Source organism: Triturus cristatus, chromosome 1_2 (genome assembly GCF_964204655.1).
Source record: "Triturus cristatus chromosome 1_2, aTriCri1.1, whole genome shotgun sequence".
Lineage (NCBI taxonomy): Eukaryota > Metazoa > Chordata > Amphibia > Caudata > Salamandridae > Triturus > Triturus cristatus.
Window position 1 is genome coordinate 4196285 of NC_140580.1, and position 19027 is coordinate 4215311.

The window sequence follows — 19027 nt, forward strand, 5'->3', positions numbered from 1 at the left end:
ACGTGAGTCCCTTGCTCACTTTGCCACTGGATTCAAGCAAGCCTGGCTGAAGACGGCTGAAATGCCAGAAACCGGTCCTAGGAAGCTATTTTCCGGGGTAGGGAAGGCATGGCTTGGCAGTTCTGGATGGACTGTTCCCATGAGGCACAGGGTTAGACTGATTTGCATATGGACATGTCTGTACTGGGGTGGCAGTGATGGATGAAACTCAGATCTGTTGACTGGGTGTGAGTGTTTGATTGGTTCTGATGTTCTGTCCATCACCACCCCCTTTTGTACCGTTTTGTTTGCCATAAGTTGGCAGGGTATGCTCAGACGTGAGTCCCTTGCTCACTTTGCCACTGGATTCAAGCAAGCCTGGCTGAAGACGGCTGAAATGCCAGAAACCGGTCCTAGGAAGCTTGTTTCCGGTCCAGGGAAGGCATGGCTTGGCAGTTCGGGCTGGACTTTTCCCATGAGGCACAGGGTTAGACTGATTTGCATATGGCGATGTCTGAACTGGGGTGGCAGATTTGGCTAAAGAACGGTGATGGATCAAACCCAGATCTGTTGACTGGGTGTGAGTGTTTGATTGGTTCTGATGCTCTGTCCATCACCACCCCCTTTTGTACCGCTTTGTTTGCCATAAGTTGGCAGGGTATGCTCAGACGTGAGTCCCGTGCTCACTTTGCCACTGGATTCAAGCAAGCCTGGCTGAAGATGGCTGAAATGCCAGAAACCGGTCCTAGGAAGCTTGTTTCCGGTCCAGGGAAGGCATGGCTTGGCAGTTCGGGCTGGACTGTTCCCATGAGGCACAGGGTTAGACTGATTTGCATATGGCCATGTCTGAACTGGGGTGGCAGATTTGGCTAAAGAACGGTGATGGATCAAACCCAGATCTGTTGACTGGGTGTGAGTGTTTGATTGGTTCTGATGCTCTGTCCATCACCACCCCCTTTTGTACCGCTTTGTTTGCCATAAGTTGGCAGGGTATGCTCAGACGTGAGTCCCTTGCTCACTTTGCCACTGGATTCAAGCAAGCCTGGCTGAAGACGGCTGAAATGCCAGAAACCGGTCCTAGGAAGCTTGTTTCCGGTCCAGGGAAGGCATGGCTTGGCAGTTCGGGCTGGACTGTTCCCATGAGGCACAGGGTTAGACTGATTTGCATATGGCCATGTCGTAACTGGGGTGGCAGATTTGGCTAAAGAACGGTGATGGATCAAACCCAGATCTGTTGACTGGGTGTGAGTGTTTGATTGGTTCTGATGCTCTGTCCATCACCACCCCCTTTTGTACCGCTTTGTTTGCCATAAGTTGGCAGGGTATGCTCAGACGTGAGTCCCTTGCTCACTTTGCCACTGGATTCAAGCATGCCTGGCTGAAGTCGGCTGAAATGCCAGAAACCGGTCCTAGGAAGCTTGTTTCCGGTCCAGGGAAGGCATGGCTTGGCAGTTCGGGCTGGACTGTTCCCATGAGGCACAGGGTTAGACTGATTTGCATATGGCCATGTGTGAACTGGGGTGGCAGATTTGGCTAAAGAACGGTGATGGATCAAACCCAGATCTGTTGACTGGGTGTGAGTGTTTGATTGGTTCTGATGCTCTGTCCATCACCACCCCCTTTTGTACCGCTTTGTTTGCCATAAGTTGGCAGGGTATGCTCAGACGTGAGTCCCTTGCTCACTTTGCCACTGGATTCAAGCATGCCTGGCTGAAGACGGCTGAAATGCCAGAAACCGGTCCTAGGAAGCTTGTTTCCGGTCCAGGGAAGGCATGGCTTGGCAGTTCGGGTAGGACTGTTCCCATGAGGCACAGGGTTAGACTGATTTGCATATGGCCATGTCTGAACTGGGGTGGCAGAGTTGGCTAAAGAACGGTGATGGATCAAACCCAGATCTGTTGACTGGGTGTGAGTGTTTGATTGGTTCTGATGCTCTGTCCATCACCACCCCCTTTTGTACCGCTTTGTTTGCCATAAGTTGGCTGGGTATGCTGAGACGTGAGTCCCTTGCTCACTTTGCCACTGGATTCAAGCAAGCCTGGCGGAAGACGGCTGAAATGCCAGAAACCGGTCCTAGGAAGCTTGTTCCGGCCCAGGGAAGGCATGGCTTGGCAGTTCGGGCTGGACTGTTCTCATGAGGCACAGGGTTAGACTGATTTGCATATGGCCATGTCTGAACTGGGGTGGCAGAGTTGGCTAAAGAACGGTGATGGATCAAACCCAGATCTGTTCAGTGGGTGTGAGTGTTTGATTGGTTCTGATGCTCTGTCCATCACCACCCCCTTTTGTACCGCTTTGTTTGCCATAAGTTGGCTGGGTATGCTCAGACGTGAGTCCCTTGCTCACTTTGCCACTGGATTCAAGCAAGCCTGGCTGAAGACGGCTGAAATGCCAGAAACCGGTCCTAGGAAGCTTGTTTCCGGTCCAGGGAAGGCATGGCTTGGCAGTTCGGGCTGGACTGTTCTCATGAGGCACAGGGTTAGACTGATTTGCATATGGACATGTCTGTACTGGGGTGGCAGAGTTGGCTAAAGAACAGTGATGGATCAAACTCAGATCTGTTGACTGGGTGTGAGTGTTTGATTGGTTATGATGTTCTGTCCATCACCAGCCCCTTTTGTACCGTTTTGTTTGCCATAAGTTGGCAGGGTATGCTCAGACGTGAGTCCCTTGCTCACTTTGCCACTGGATTCAAGCAAGCCTGGCTGAAGACGGCTGAAATGCCAGAAACCGGTCCTAGGAAGCTTGATTCCGGTCCAGGGAAGGCATGGCTTGGCAGTTCGGGCTGGACTGTTCCCATGAGGCACAGGGTTAGACTGATTTGCATATGGACATGTCTGTACTGGGGTGGCAGAGTTGGCTAAAGAACAGTGATGGATCAAACCCAGATCTGTTGACTGGGTGTGAGTGTTTGATTGGTTCTGATGTTCTGTCCATCACCACCCCCTTTTGTACCGTTTTGTTTGCCATAAGTTGGCAGGGTATGCTCAGACGTGAGTCCCTTGCTCACTTTGCCACTGGATTCAAGCAAGCCTGGCTGAAGACGGCTGAAATGGCAGAAAGCGGTCCTAGGAAGCTTGTTTCCGGTCCAGGAATGGCATGGCTTGGCAGTTCGGGCTGGACTTTTCTAATGAGGCACAGGGTTAGACTGATTTGCATATGGCGATGTCTGAATTGGGTTGGCAGATTTGGCTAAAGAACGGTGATGGATCAAACCCAGATCTGTTGACTGGGTGTGAGTGTTTGATTGGTTCTGATGCTCTGTCCATCACCACCCCCTTTTGTACCGCTTTGTTTGCCATAAGTTGGCTGGGTATGCTCAGACGTGAGTCCCTTGCTCACTTTGCCACTGGATTCAAGCAAGCCTGGCTGAAGACGGCTGAAATGCCAGAAACCGGTCCTAGGAAGCTTGTTTCCGGTCCAGGGAAGGCATGGCTTGGCAGTTCGGGCTGGACTGTTCTCATGAGGCACAGGGTTAGACTGATTTGCATATGGACATGTCTGTACTGGGGTGGCAGAGTTGGCTAAAGAACAGTGATGGATCAAACTCAGATCTGTTGACTGGGTGTGAGTGTTTGATTGGTTCTGATGTTCTGTCCATCACCAGCCCCTTTTGTACCGTTTTGTTTGCCATAAGTTGGCAGGGTATGCTCAGACGTGAGTCCCTTGCTCACTTTGCCACTGGATTCAAGCAAGCCTGGCTGAAGACGGCTGAAATGCCAGAAACCGGTCCTAGGAAGCTTGATTCCGGTCCAGGGAAGGCATGGCTTGGCAGTTCGGGCTGGACTGTTCCCATGAGGCACAGGGTTAGACTGATTTGCATATGGACATGTCTGTACTGGGGTGGTAGAGTTGGCTAAAGAACAGTGATGGATCAAACCCAGATCTGTTGACTGGGTGTGAGTGTTTGATTGGTTCTGATGTTCTGTCCATCACCACCCCCTTTTGTACCGTTTTGTTTGCCATAAGTTGGCAGGGTATGCTCAGACGTGAGTCCCTTGCTCACTTTGCCACTGGATTCAAGCAAGCCTGGCTGAAGACGGCTGAAATGGCAGAAAGCGGTCCTAGGAAGCTTGTTTCCGGTCCAGGAATGGCATGGCTTGGCAGTTCGGGCTGGACTTTTCTAATGAGGCACAGGGTTAGACTGATTTGCATATGGCGATGTCTGAATTGGGTTGGCAGATTTGGCTAAAGAACGGTGATGGATCAAACCCAGATCTGTTGACTGGGTGTGAGTGTTTGATTGGTTCTGATGCTCTGTCCATCACCACCCCCTTTTGTACCGCTTTGTTTGCCATAAGTTGGCAGGGTATGCTCAGACGTGAGTCCCTTGCTCACTTTGCCACTGGATTCAAGCAAGCCTGGCTGAAGATGGCTGAAATGCCAGAAACCGGTCCTAGGAAGCTTGTTTCCGGTCCAGGGAAGGCATGGCTTGGCAGTTCGGGCTGGACTGTTCCCATGAGGCACAGGGTTAGACTGATTTGCATATGGCCATGTCTGAACTGGGGTGGCAGATTTGGCTAAAGAACGGTGATGGATCAAACCCAGATCAGTTGACTGGGTGTGAGTGTTTGATTGGTTCTGATGCTCTGTCCATCACCACCCCCTTTTGTACCGCTTTGTTTGCCATAAGTTGGCAGGGTATGCTCAGACGTGAGTCCCTTGCTCACTTTGCCACTGGATTCAAGCAAGCCTGGCTGAAGACTGCTGAAATGCCAGAAACCAGTCCTAGGAAGCTTGTTTCCGGTCCAGGGAAAGCATGGCTTGGCAGTTCGGGCTGGACTGTTCCCATGAGGCACAGGGTTAGACTGATTTGCATATGGCCATGTCTGAACTGGGGTGGCAGAGTTGGCTAAAGAACGGTGATGGATCAAACCCAGATCTGTTGACTGGGTGTGAGTGTTTGATTGGTTCTGATGTTCTGTCCATCACCACCCCCTTTTGTACCGTTTTGTTTGCCATAAGTTGGCAGGGTATGCTCAGACGTGAGTCCCTTGCTCACTTTGCCACTGGATTCAAGCAAGCCTGGCTGAAGATGGCTGAAATGCCAGAAACCGGTCCTAGGAAACTTTTTTCCGGTCCAGGGAAGGCATGGCTTGGCAGTTCGGGCTGGACTGTTCCCATGAGGCACAGGGTTAGACTGATTTGCATATGGCCATGTGTGAACTGGGGTGGCAGATTTGGCTAAAGAACGGTGATGGATCAAACCCAGATCTGTTGACTGGGTGTTAGTGTTTGATTGGTTCTGATGCTCTGTCCATCACCACCCCCTTTTGTACCGCTTTGTTTGCCATAAGTTGGCAGGGTATGCTCAGACGTGAGTCCCTTGCTCACTTTGCCACTGGATTCAAGCATGCCTGGCTGAAGACGGCTGAAATGCCAGAAACCGGTCCTAGGAAGCTTGTTTCCGGTCCAGGGAAGGCATGGCTTGGCAGTTCGGGTAGGACTGTTCCCATGAGGCACAGGGTTAGACTGATTTGCATATGGCCATGTCTGAACTGGGGTGGCAGAGTTGGCTAAAGAACGGTGATGGATCAATCCCAGATCTGTTGACTGGGTGTGAGTGTTTGATTGGTTCTGATGCTCTGTCCATCACCACCCCCTTTTTTACCGCTTTGTTTGCCATAAGTTGACTGGGTATGCTGAGACGTGAGTCCCTTGCTCACTTTGCCACTGGATTCAAGCAAGCCTGGCTGAAGACGGCTGAAATGCCAGAAACCGGTCCTAGGAAGCTTGTTCCGGTCCAGGGAAGGCATGGCTTGGCAGTTCGGGCTGGACTGTTCTCATGAGGCACAGGGTTAGACTGATTTGCATATGGCCATGTCTGAACTGGGGTGGCAGAGTTGGCTAAAGAACGGTGATGGATCAAACCCAGATCTGTTCACTGGGTGTGAGTGTTTGATTGGTTCTGATGCTCTGTCCATCACCACCCCCTTTTGTACCGCTTTGTTTGCCATAAGTTGGCTGGGTATGCTCAGACGTGAGTCCCTTGCTCACTTTGCCACTGGATTCAAGCAAGCCTGGCTGAAGACGGCTGAAATGCCAGAAACCGGTCCTAGGAAGCTTGTTTCCGGTCCAGGGAAGGCATGGCTTGGCAGTTCGGGCTGGACTGTTCTCATGAGGCACAGGGTTAGGCTGATTTGCATATGGACATGTCTGTACTGGGGTGGCAGAGTTGGCTAAAGAACAGTGATGGATCAAACTCAGATCTGTTGACTGGGTGTGAGTGTTTGATTGGTTCTGATGTTCTGTCCATCACCACCCCCTTTTGTACCGTTTTGTTTGCCATAAGTTGGCAGGGCATGCTCAGACGTGAGTCCCTTGCTCACTTTGCCACTGGATTCAAGCAAGCCTGGCTGAAGACGGCTGAAATGCCAGAAACCGGTCCTAGGAAGCTTGATTCCGGTCCAGGGAAGGCATGGCTTGGCAGTTCGGGCTGGACTGTTCTCATGAGGCACAGGGTTAGACTGATTTGCATATGGCCATGTCTGAACTGGGGTGGCAGAGTTGGCTAAAGAAAGGTGATGGATCAAACCCAGATCTGTTGACTGGGTGTGAGTGTTTGATTGGTTCTGATGCTCTGTCCATCACCACCCCCTTTTGTACCGCTTTGTTTGCCATAAGTTGGCAGGGTATGCTCAGACGTGAGTCCCTTGCTCACTTTGCCACTGGATTCAAGCAAGCCTGGCTGAAGACGGTTGAAATGCCAGAAACCGGTCCTAGGAAGCTTTTTTCCGGTCCAGGGAAGGCATGGCTTGGCAGTTCTGGCTGGACTGTTCCCATGAGGCACAGGGTTAGACTGATTTGCATATGGACATGTCTGTACTGGGGTGGCAGAGTTGGCTAAAGAACAGTGATGGATCAAACCCAGATCTGTTGACTGGGTGTGAGTGTTTGATTGGTTCTGATGTTCTGTCCATCACCACCCCCTTTTGTACCGTTTTGTTTGCCATAAGTTGGCAGGGTATGCTCAGACGTGAGTCCCTTGCTCACTTTGCCACTGGATTCAAGCAAGCCTGGCTGAAGACGGCTGAAATGGCAGAAAGCGGTCCTAGGAAGCTTGTTTCCGGTCCAGGGAAGGCATGGCTTGGCAGTTCGGGCTGGACTGTTCCCATGAGGCACAGGGTTAGACTGATTTGCATATGGCCATGTCTGAACTGGGGTGGCAGATTTGGCTAAAGAACGGTGATGGATCAAACCCAGATCAGTTGACTGGGTGTGAGTGTTTGATTGGTTCTGATGCTCTGTCCATCACCACCCCCTTTTGTACCGCTTTGTTTGCCATAAGTTGGCAGGGTATGCTCAGACGTGAGTCCCTTGCTCACTTTGCCACTGGATTCAAGCAAGCCTGGCTGAAGACTGCTGAAATGCCAGAAACCAGTCCTAGGAAGCTTGTTTCCGGTCCAGGGAAAGCATGGCTTGGCAGTTCGGGCTGGACTGTTCCCATGAGGCACAGGGTTAGACTGATTTGCATATGGCCATGTCTGAACTGGGGTGGCAGAGTTGGCTAAAGAACGGTGATGGATCAAACCCAGATCTGTTGACTGGGTGTGAGTGTTTGATTGGTTCTGATGTTCTGTCCATCACCACCCCCTTTTGTACCGTTTTGTTTGCCATAAGTTGGCAGGGTATGCTCAGACGTGAGTCCCTTGCTCACTTTGCCACTGGATTCAAGCAAGCCTGGCTGAAGACGGCTGAAATGCCAGAAACCGGTCCTAGGAAGCTTGTTTCCGGTCCAGGGAAGGCATGGCTTGGCAGGTCGGGCTGGACTCTTCCCATGAGGCACAGGGTTAGACTGATTTGCATATGGCCATGTCTGAACTGGGGTGGCAGAGTTGGCTAAAGAACGGTGATGGATCAAACCCAGATCTGTTGACTGGGTGTGAGTGTTTGATTGGTTCTGATGCTCTGTCCATCACCATCCCCTTTTGTACCGCTTTGTTTGCCATAAGTTGGCGGGGTATGCTCAGACGTGAGTCCCTTGCTCACTTTGCCACTGGATTCAAGCAAGCCTGGCTGAAGATGGCTGAAATGCCAGAAACCGGTCCTAGGAAGCTTGTTTCCGGTCCAGGGAAGGCATGGCTTGGCAGTTCGGGCTGGACTGTTCCCATGAGGCACAGGGTTAGACTGATTTGCATATGGCCATGCCTGAACTGGGGTGGCAGAGTTGGCTAAAGAACGGTGATGGATCAAACCCAGATCTGTTGACTGGGTGTGAGTGTTTGATTGGTTCTGATGTTTTGTTCATCACCACCCCCTTTTGTACCGTTTTGTTTGCCATAAGTTGGCAGGGTATGCTCAGACGTGAGTCCCTTGCTCACTTTGCCACTGGATTCAAGCAAGCCTGGCTGAAGACGGCTGAAATGCCAGAAACCGGTCCTAGGAAGCTTGTTTCCGGTCCAGGGAAGGCATGGCGTGGCAGTTCGGGCTGGACTTTTCCCATGAGGCACAGGGTTAGACTGATTTGCATATGGCGATGTCTGAACTGGGGTGGCAGATTTGGCTAAAGAACGGTGATGGATCAAACCCAGATCTGTTGACTGGTTGTGAGTGTTTGATTGGTTCTGATGCTCTGTCCATCACCACCCCCTTTTGTACCGCTTTGTTTGCCATAAGTTGGCAGGGTATGCTCAGACGTGAGTCCCTTGCTCACTTTGCCACTGGATTCAAGCATGCCTGGCTGAAGACGGCTGAAATGCCAGAAACCGGTCCTAGGAAGCTTGTTTCCGGTCCAGGGAAGGCATGGCTTGGCAGTTCGGGCTGGACTGTTCCCATGAGGCACAGGGTTAGACTGATTTGCATATGGCCATGTCTGAACTGGGGTGGCAGAGTTGGCTAAAGAACGGTGATGGATCAAACCCAGATCTGTTGACTGGGTGTGAGTGTTTGATTGGTTCTGATGCTCTGTCCATCACCACCCCCTTTTGTACCGCTTTGTTTGCCATAAGTTGGCTGGGTATGCTGAGACGTGAGTCCCTTGCTCACTTTGCCACTGGATTCAAGCGAGCCTGGCTGAAGGCGGCTGAAATGCCAGAAACCGGTCCTAGGAAGCTTGTTCCGGTCCAGGGAAGGCATGGCTTGGCAGTTCGGGCTGGACTGTTCTCATGAGGCACAGGGTTAGACTGATTTGCATATGGCCATGTCTGAACTGGGGTGGCAGAGTTGGCTAAAGAACGGTGATGGATCAAACCCAGATCTGTTGACTGGGTGTGAGTGTTTGATTGGTTCTGATGCTCTGTCCATCACCACCCCCTTTTGTACCGATTTGTTTGCCATAAGTTGGCTGGGTATGCTCAGACGTGAGTCCCTTGCTCACTTTGCCACTGGATTCAAGCAAGCCTGGCTGAAGACGGCTGAAATGCCAGAAACCGGTCCTAGGAAGCTTTTTTCCGGTCCAGGGAAGGCATGGCTTGGCAGTTCTGGCTGGACTGTTCCCATGAGGCACAGGGTTAGACTGATTTGCATATGGACATGTCTGTACTGGGGTGGCAGAGTTGGCTAAAGAACAGTGATGGATGAAACTCAGATCTGTTGACTGGGTGTGAGTGTTTGATTGGTTCTGATGTTCTGTCCATCACCACCCCCTTTTGTACCGTTTTGTTTGCCATAAGTTGCAGGGTATGCTCAGACGTGAGTCCCTTGCTCACTTTGCCACTGGATTCAAGCAAGCCTGGCTGAAGACGGCTGAAATGCCAGAAACCGGTCCTAGGAAGCTTGTTTCCGGTCCAGGGAAGGCATGGCTTGGCAGTTCGGGCTGGACTTTTCCCATGAGGCACAGGGTTAGACTGATTTGCATATGGCGATGTCTGAACTGGGGTGGCAGATTTGGCTAAAGAACGGTGATGTATCAAACTCAGATCTGTTGACTGGGTGTGAGTGTTTGATTGGTTCTGATGCTCTGTCCATCACCACCCCCTTTTGTACCGCTTTGTTTGCCATAAGTTGGCAGGGTATGCTCAGACGTGAGTCCCTTGCTCACTTTGCCACTGGATTCAAGCAAGCCTGGCTGAAGACGGCTGAAATGCCAGAAACCGGTCCTAGGAAGCTTGTTTCCGGTCCAGGGAAGGCATGGCTTGGCAGTTCGGGCTGGACTGTTCCCATGAGGCACAGGGTTAGACTGATTTGCATATGGCCATGTCTGAACTGGGGTGGCAGATTTGGCTAAAGAACGGTGATGGATCAAACCCAGATCTGTTGACTGGGTGTGAGTGTTTGATTGGTTCTGATGCTCTGTCCATCACCACCCCCTTTTGTACCGCTTTGTTTGCCATAAGTTGGCAGGGTATGCTCAGACGTGATTCCCTTGCTCACTTTGCCACTGGATTCAAGCAAGCCTGGCTGAAGACGGCTGAAATGCCAGAAACCGGTCCTAGGAAGCTTGTTTCCGGTCCAGGGAAGGCATGGCTTGGCAGTTCGGGCTGGACTGTTCCCATGAGGCACAGGGTTAGACTGATTTGCATATGGCCATGTCTGAACTGGGGTGGCAGATTTGGCTAAAGAACGGTGATGGATCAAACCCAGATCTGTTGACTGGGTGTGAGTGTTTGATTGGTTCTGATGCTCTGTCCATCACCACCCCCTTTTGTACCGCTTTGTTTGCCATAAGTTGGCAGGGTATGCTCAGACGTGAGTCCCTTGCTCACTTTGCCACTGGATTCAAGCATGCCTGGCTGAAGACGGCTGAAATGCCAGAAACCGGTCCTAGGAAGCTTGTTTCCGGTCCAGGGAAGGCATGGCTTGGCAGTTCGGGCTGGACTGTTCCCATGAGGCACAGGGTTAGACTGATTTGCATATGGCCATGTGTGAACTGGGGTGGCAGATTTGGCTAAAGAACGGTGATGGATCAAACCCAGATCTGTTGACTGGGTGTGAGTGTTTGATTGGTTCTGATGCTCTGTCCATCACCACCCCCTTTTGTACCGCTTTGTTTTCCATAAGTTGGCAGGGTATGCTCAGACGTGAGTCCCTTGCTCCCTTTGCCACTGGATTCAAGCATGCCTGGCTGAAGACGGCTGAAATGCCAGAAACCGGTCCTAGGAAGCTTGTTTCCGGTCCAGGGAAGGCATGGCTTGGCAGTTCGGGTAGGACTGTTCCCATGAGGCACAGGGTTAGACTGATTTGCATATGGCCATGTCTGAACTGGGGTGGCAGAGTTGGCTAAAGAACGGTGATGGATCAAACCCAGATCTGTTGACTGGGTGTGAGTGTTTGATTGGTTCTGATGCTCTGTCCATCACTACCCCCTTTTGTACCGCTTTGTTTGCCATAAGTTGGCTGGGTATGCTGAGACGTGATTCCCTTGCTCACTTTGCCACTGGATTCAAGCAAGCCTGGCTGAAGACGGCTGAAATGCCAGAAACCGGTCCTAGGAAGCTTGTTCTGGTCCAGGGAAGGCATGGCTTGGCAGTTCGGGCTGGACTGTTCTCATGAGGCACAGGGTTAGACTGATTTGCATATGGCCATGTCTGAACTGGGGTGGCAGAGTTGGCTAAAGAACGGTGATGGATCAAACCCAGATCTGTTGACTGGGTGTGAGTGTTTGATTGGTTCTGATGCTCTGTCTATCACCACCCTCTTTTGTACCGCTTTGTTTGCCATAAGTTGGCTGGGTATGCTCAGACGTGAGTCCCTTGCTCACTTTGCCACTGGATTCAAGCAAGCCTGGCTGAAGACGGCTGAAATGCCAGAAACCGGTCCTAGGAAGCTTGTTTCCGGTCCAGGGAAGGCATGGCTTGGCAGTTCTGGCTGGACTGTTCCCATGAGGCACAGGGTTAGACTGATTTGCATATGGACATGTCTGTACTTGGGTGGCAGAGTTGGCTAAAGAACAGTGATGGATCAAACTCAGATCTGTTGACTGGGTGTGAGTGTTTGATTGGTTCTGATGTTCTGTCCATCACCACCCCCTTTTGTACCGTTTTGTTTGCCATAAGTTGGCAGGGTATGCTCAGACGTGAGTCCCTTGCTCACTTTGCCACTGGATTCAAGCAAGCCTGGCTGAAGACGGCTGAAATGCCAGAAACCGGTCCTAGGAAGCTTGTTTCCGGTCCAGGGAAGGCATGGCTTGGCAGTTCGGGCTGGACTTTTCCCATGAGGCACAGGGTTAGACTGATTTGCATATGGCGATGTCTGAACTGGGGTGGCAGATTTGGCTAAAGAACGGTGATGGATCAAACCCAGATCTGTTGACTGGGTGTGAGTGTTTGATTGGTTCTGATGCTCTGTCCATCACCACCCCCTTTTGTACCGCTTTGTTTGCCATAAGTTGGCAGGGTATGCTCAGACGTGAGTCCCTTGCTCACTTTGCCACTGGATTCAAGCAAGCCTGGCTGAAGACGGCTGAAATGCCAGAAACCGGTCCTAGGAAGCTTGTTTCCGGTCCAGGGAAGGCATGGCTTGGCAGTTCGGGCTGGACTGTTCCCATGAGACACAGGGTTAGACTGATTTGCATATGGCCATGTCTGAACTGGGGTGGCAGATTTGGCTAAAGAACGGTGATGGATCAAACCCAGATCTGTTGACTGGGTGTGAGTGTTTGATTGGTTCTGATGCTCTGTCCATCACCACCCCCTTTTGTACCGCTTTGTTTGCCATAAGTTGGCAGGGTATGCTCAGACGTGAGTCCCTTGCTCACTTTGCCACTGGATTCAAGCAAGCCTGGCTGAAGACTGCTGAAATGCCAGAAACCAGTCCTAGGAAGCTTGTTTCCGGTCCAGGGAAAGCATGGCTTGGCAGTTCGGGCTGGACTGTTCCCATGAGGCACAGGGTTAGACTGATTTGCATATGGCCATGTCTGAACTGGGGTGGCAGAGTTGGCTAAAGAACGGTGATGGATCAAACCCAGATCTGTTGACTGGGTGTGAGGGTTTGATTGGTTCTGATGTTCTGTCCATCACCACCCCCTTCTGTACCGTTTTGTTTGCCATAAGTTGGCAGGGTATGCTCAGACGTGAGTCCCTTGCTCACTTTGCCACTGGATTCAAGCAAGCCTGGCTGAAGACGGCTGAAATGCCAGAAACCGGTCCTAGGAAGCTTGTTTCCGGTCCAGGGAAGGCATGGCTTGGCAGTTCGGGCTGGACTGTTCCCATGAGGCACAGGGTTAGACTGATTTGCATATGGCCATGTCTGAACTGGGGTGGCAGAGTTGGCTAAAGAACGGTGATGGATCAAACCCAGATCTGTTGACTGGGTGTGAGTGTTTGATTGGTTCTGATGCTCTGTCCATCACCACCCCCTTTTGTACCGCTTTGTTTGCCATAAGTTGGCAGGGTATGCTCAGACGTGAGTCCCTTGCTCACTTTGCCACTGGATTCAAGCAAGCCTGGCTGAAGATGGCTGAAATGCCAGAAACCGGTCCTAGGAAGCTTGTTTCCGGTCCAGGGAAGGCATGGCTTGGCAGTTCGGGCTGGACTGTTCCCATGAGGCACAGGGTTAGACTGATTTGCATATGGCCATGTCTGAACTGGGGTGGCAGAGTTGGCTAAAGAACGGTGATGGATCAAACCTTGATCTGTTGACTGGGTGTGAGTGTTTGATTGGTTCTGATGCTCTGTCCATCACCACCCCCTTTTGCACCGCTTTGTTTGCCATAAGTTGGCAGGGTATGCTCAGACGTGAGTCCCTTGCTCACTTTGCCACTGGATTCAAGCAAGCCTGGCTGAAGACGGCTGAAATGCCAGAAACCGGTCCTAGGAATCTTGTTTCCGGTCCAGGGAAGGCATGGCTTGGCAGTTCGGGCTGGACTGTTCCCATGAGGCACAGGGTTAGACTGATTTGCACATGGCCATGTCTGAACTGGGGTGGCAGATTTGGCTAAAGAACGGTGATGTATCAAACTCAGATCTGTTGACTGGGTGTGAGTGTTTGATTGGTTCTGATGCTCTGTCCATCACCACCCCCTTTTGTACCGCTTTGTTTGCCATAAGTTGGCAGGGTATGCTCAGACGTGAGTCCCTTGCTCACTTTGCCACTGGATTCAAGCAAGCCTGGCTGAAGACGGCTGAAATGCCAGAAACCGGTCCTAGGAAGCTTGTTTCCGGTCCAGGGAAGGCATGGCTTGGCAGTTCGGGCTGGACTGTTCCCATGAGGCACAGGGTTAGACTGATTTGCATATGGCCATGTCTGAACTGGGGTGGCAGATTTGGCTAAAGAACGGTGATGGATCAAACCCAGATCTGTTGACTGGGTGTGAGTGTTTGATTGGTTCTGATGCTCTGTCCATCACCACCCCCTTTTGTACCGCTTTGTTTGCCATAAGTTGGCTGGGTATGCTCAGACGTGAGTCCCTTGCTCACTTTGCCACTGGATTCAAGCAAGCCTGGCTGAAGACGGCTGAAATGCCAGAAACCGGTCCTAGGAAGCTTGTTTCCGGTCCAGGGAAGGCATGGCTTGGCAGTTCGGGCTGGACTGTTCTCATGAGGCACAGGGTTAGACTGATTTGCATATGGACATGTCTGTACTGGGGTGGCAGAGTTGGCTAAAGAACAGTGATGGATCAAACTCAGATCTGTTGACTGGGTGTGAGTGTTTGATTGGTTCTGATGTTCTGTCCATCACCAGCCCCTTTTGTACCGTTTTGTTTGCCATAAGTTGGCAGGGTATGCTCAGACGTGAGTCCCTTGCTCACTTTGCCACTGGATTCAAGCAAGCCTGGCTGAAGACGGCTGAAATGCCAGAAACCGGTCCTAGGAAGCTTGATTCCGGTCCAGGGAAGGCATGGCTTGGCAGTTCGGGCTGGACTGTTCCCATGAGGCACAGGGTTAGACTGATTTGCATATGGACATGTCTGTACTGGGGTGGTAGAGTTGGCTAAAGAACAGTGATGGATCAAACCCAGATCTGTTGACTGGGTGTGAGTGTTTGATTGGTTCTGATGTTCTGTCCATCACCACCCCCTTTTGTACCGTTTTGTTTGCCATAAGTTGGCAGGGTATGCTCAGACGTGAGTCCCTTGCTCACTTTGCCACTGGATTCAAGCAAGCCTGGCTGAAGACGGCTGAAATGGCAGAAAGCGGTCCTAGGAAGCTTGTTTCCGGTCCAGGAATGGCATGGCTTGGCAGTTCGGGCTGGACTTTTCTAATGAGGCACAGGGTTAGACTGATTTGCATATGGCGATGTCTGAATTGGGTTGGCAGATTTGGCTAAAGAACGGTGATGGATCAAACCCAGATCTGTTGACTGGGTGTGAGTGTTTGATTGGTTCTGATGCTCTGTCCATCACCACCCCCTTTTGTACCGCTTTGTTTGCCATAAGTTGGCAGGGTATGCTCAGACGTGAGTCCCTTGCTCACTTTGCCACTGGATTCAAGCAAGCCTGGCTGAAGATGGCTGAAATGCCAGAAACCGGTCCTAGGAAGCTTGTTTCCGGTCCAGGGAAGGCATGGCTTGGCAGTTCGGGCTGGACTGTTCCCATGAGGCACAGGGTTAGACTGATTTGCATATGGCCATGTCTGAACTGGGGTGGCAGATTTGGCTAAAGAACGGTGATGGATCAAACCCAGATCAGTTGACTGGGTGTGAGTGTTTGATTGGTTCTGATGCTCTGTCCATCACCACCCCCTTTTGTACCGCTTTGTTTGCCATAAGTTGGCAGGGTATGCTCAGACGTGAGTCCCTTGCTCACTTTGCCACTGGATTCAAGCAAGCCTGGCTGAAGACTGCTGAAATGCCAGAAACCAGTCCTAGGAAGCTTGTTTCCGGTCCAGGGAAAGCATGGCTTGGCAGTTCGGGCTGGACTGTTCCCATGAGGCACAGGGTTAGACTGATTTGCATATGGCCATGTCTGAACTGGGGTGGCAGAGTTGGCTAAAGAACGGTGATGGATCAAACCCAGATCTGTTGACTGGGTGTGAGTGTTTGATTGGTTCTGATGTTCTGTCCATCACCACCCCCTTTTGTACCGTTTTGTTTGCCATAAGTTGGCAGGGTATGCTCAGACGTGAGTCCCTTGCTCACTTTGCCACTGGATTCAAGCAAGCCTGGCTGAAGATGGCTGAAATGCCAGAAACCGGTCCTAGGAAACTTTTTTCCGGTCCAGGGAAGGCATGGCTTGGCAGTTCGGGCTGGACTGTTCCCATGAGGCACAGGGTTAGACTGATTTGCATATGGCCATGTGTGAACTGGGGTGGCAGATTTGGCTAAAGAACGGTGATGGATCAAACCCAGATCTGTTGACTGGGTGTTAGTGTTTGATTGGTTCTGATGCTCTGTCCATCACCACCCCCTTTTGTACCGCTTTGTTTGCCATAAGTTGGCAGGGTATGCTCAGACGTGAGTCCCTTGCTCACTTTGCCACTGGATTCAAGCATGCCTGGCTGAAGACGGCTGAAATGCCAGAAACCGGTCCTAGGAAGCTTGTTTCCGGTCCAGGGAAGGCATGGCTTGGCAGTTCGGGTAGGACTGTTCCCATGAGGCACAGGGTTAGACTGATTTGCATATGGCCATGTCTGAACTGGGGTGGCAGAGTTGGCTAAAGAACGGTGATGGATCAATCCCAGATCTGTTGACTGGGTGTGAGTGTTTGATTGGTTCTGATGCTCTGTCCATCACCACCCCCTTTTGTACCGTTTTGTTTGCCATAAGTTGGCAGGGTATGCTCAGACGTGAGTCCCTTGCTCACTTTGCCACTGGATTCAAGCAAGCCTGGCTGAAGACGGCTGAAATGCCAGAAACCGGTCCTAGGAAGCTTGTTTCCGGTCCAGGGAAGGCATGGCTTGGCAGGTCGGGCTGGACTCTTCCCATGAGGCACAGGGTTAGACTGATTTGCATATGGCCATGTCTGAACTGGGGTGGCAGAGTTGGCTAAAGAACGGTGATGGATCAAACCCAGATCTGTTGACTGGGTGTGAGTGTTTGATTGGTTCTGATGCTCTGTCCATCACCATCCCCTTTTGTACCGCTTTGTTTGCCATAAGTTGGCGGGGTATGCTCAGACGTGAGTCCCTTGCTCACTTTGCCACTGGATTCAAGCAAGCCTGGCTGAAGATGGCTGAAATGCCAGAAACCGGTCCTAGGAAGCTTGTTTCCGGTCCAGGGAAGGCATGGCTTGGCAGTTCGGGCTGGACTGTTCCCATGAGGCACAGGGTTAGACTGATTTGCATATGGCCATGCCTGAACTGGGGTGGCAGAGTTGGCTAAAGAACGGTGATGGATCAAACCCAGATCTGTTGACTGGGTGTGAGTGTTTGATTGGTTCTGATGTTTTGTTCATCACCACCCCCTTTTGTACCGTTTTGTTTGCCATAAGTTGGCAGGGTATGCTCAGACGTGAGTCCCTTGCTCACTTTGCCACTGGATTCAAGCAAGCCTGGCTGAAGACGGCTGAAATGCCAGAAACCGGTCCTAGGAAGCTTGTTTCCGGTCCAGGGAAGGCATGGCGTGGCAGTTCGGGCTGGACTTTTCCCATGAGGCACAGGGTTAGACTGATTTGCATATGGCGATGTCTGAACTGGGGTGGCAGATTTGGCTAAAGAACGGTGATGGATCAAACCCAGATCTGTTGACTGGTTGTGAGTGTTTGATTGGTTCTGATGCTCTGTCCATCACCACCCCCTTTTGTACCGCTTTGTTTGCCATAAGTTGGCAGGGTATGCTCAGACGTGAGTCCCTTGCTCACTTTGCCACTGGATTCAAGCATGCCTGGCTGAAGACGGCTGAAATGCCAGAAACCGGTCCTAGGAAGCTTGTTTCCGGTCCAGGGAAGGCATGGCTTGGCAGTTCGGGCTGGACTGTTCCCATGAGGCACAGGGTTAGACTGATTTGCATATGGCCATGTCTGAACTGGGGTGGCAGAGTTGGCTAAAGAACGGTGATGGATCAAACCCAGATCTGTTGACTGGGTGTGAGTGTTTGATTGGTTCTGATGCTCTGTCCATCACCACCCCCTTTTGTACCGCTTTGTTTGCCATAAGTTGGCTGGGTATGCTGAGACGTGAGTCCCTTGCTCACTTTGCCACTGGATTCAAGCGAGCCTGGCTGAAGGCGGCTGAAATGCCAGAAACCGGTCCTAGGAAGCTTGTTCCGGTCCAGGGAAGGCATGGCTTGGCAGTTCGGGCTGGACTGTTCTCATGAGGCACAGGGTTAGACTGATTTGCATATGGCCATGTCTGAACTGGGGTGGCAGAGTTGGCTAAAGAACGGTGATGGATCAAACCCAGATCTGTTGACTGGGTGTGAGTGTTTGATTGGTTCTGATGCTCTGTCCATCACCACCCCCTTTTGTACCGATTTGTTTGCCATAAGTTGGCTGGGTATGCTCAGACGTGAGTCCCTTGCTCACTTTGCCACTGGATTCAAGCAAGCCTGGCTGAAGACGGCTGAAATGCCAGAAACCGGTCCTAGGAAGCTTTTTTCCGGTCCAGGGAAGGCATGGCTTGGCAGTTCTGGCTGGACTGTTCCCATGAGGCACAGGGTTAGACTGATTTGCATATGGACATGTCTGTACTGGGGTGGCAGAGTTGGCTAAAGAACAGTGATGGATGAAACTCAGATCTGTTGACTGGGTGTGAGTGTTTGATTGGTTCTGATGTTCTGTCCATCACCACCCCCTTTTGTACCGTTTTGTTTGCCATAAGTTGCAGGGTATGCTCAGACGTGAGTCCCTTGCTCACTTTGCCACTGGATTCAAGCAAGCCTGGCTGAAGACGGCTGAAATGCCAGAAACCGGTCCTAGGAAGCTTGTTTCCGGTCCAGGGAAGGCATGGCTTGGCAGTTCGGGCTGGACTTTTCCCATGAGGCACAGGGTTAGACTGATTTGCATATGGCGATGTCTGAACTGGGGTGGCAGATTTGGCTAAAGAACGGTGATGTATCAAACTCAGATCTGTTGACTGGGTGTGAGTGTTTGATTGGTTCTGATGCTCTGTCCATCACCACCCCCTTTTGTACCGCTTTGTTTGCCATAAGTTGGCAGGGTATGCTCAGACGTGAGTCCCTTGCTCACTTTGCCACTGGATTCAAGCAAGCCTGGCTGAAGACGGCTGAAATGCCAGAAACCGGTCCTAGGAAGCTTGTTTCCGGTCCAGGGAAGGCATGGCTTGGCAGTTCGGGC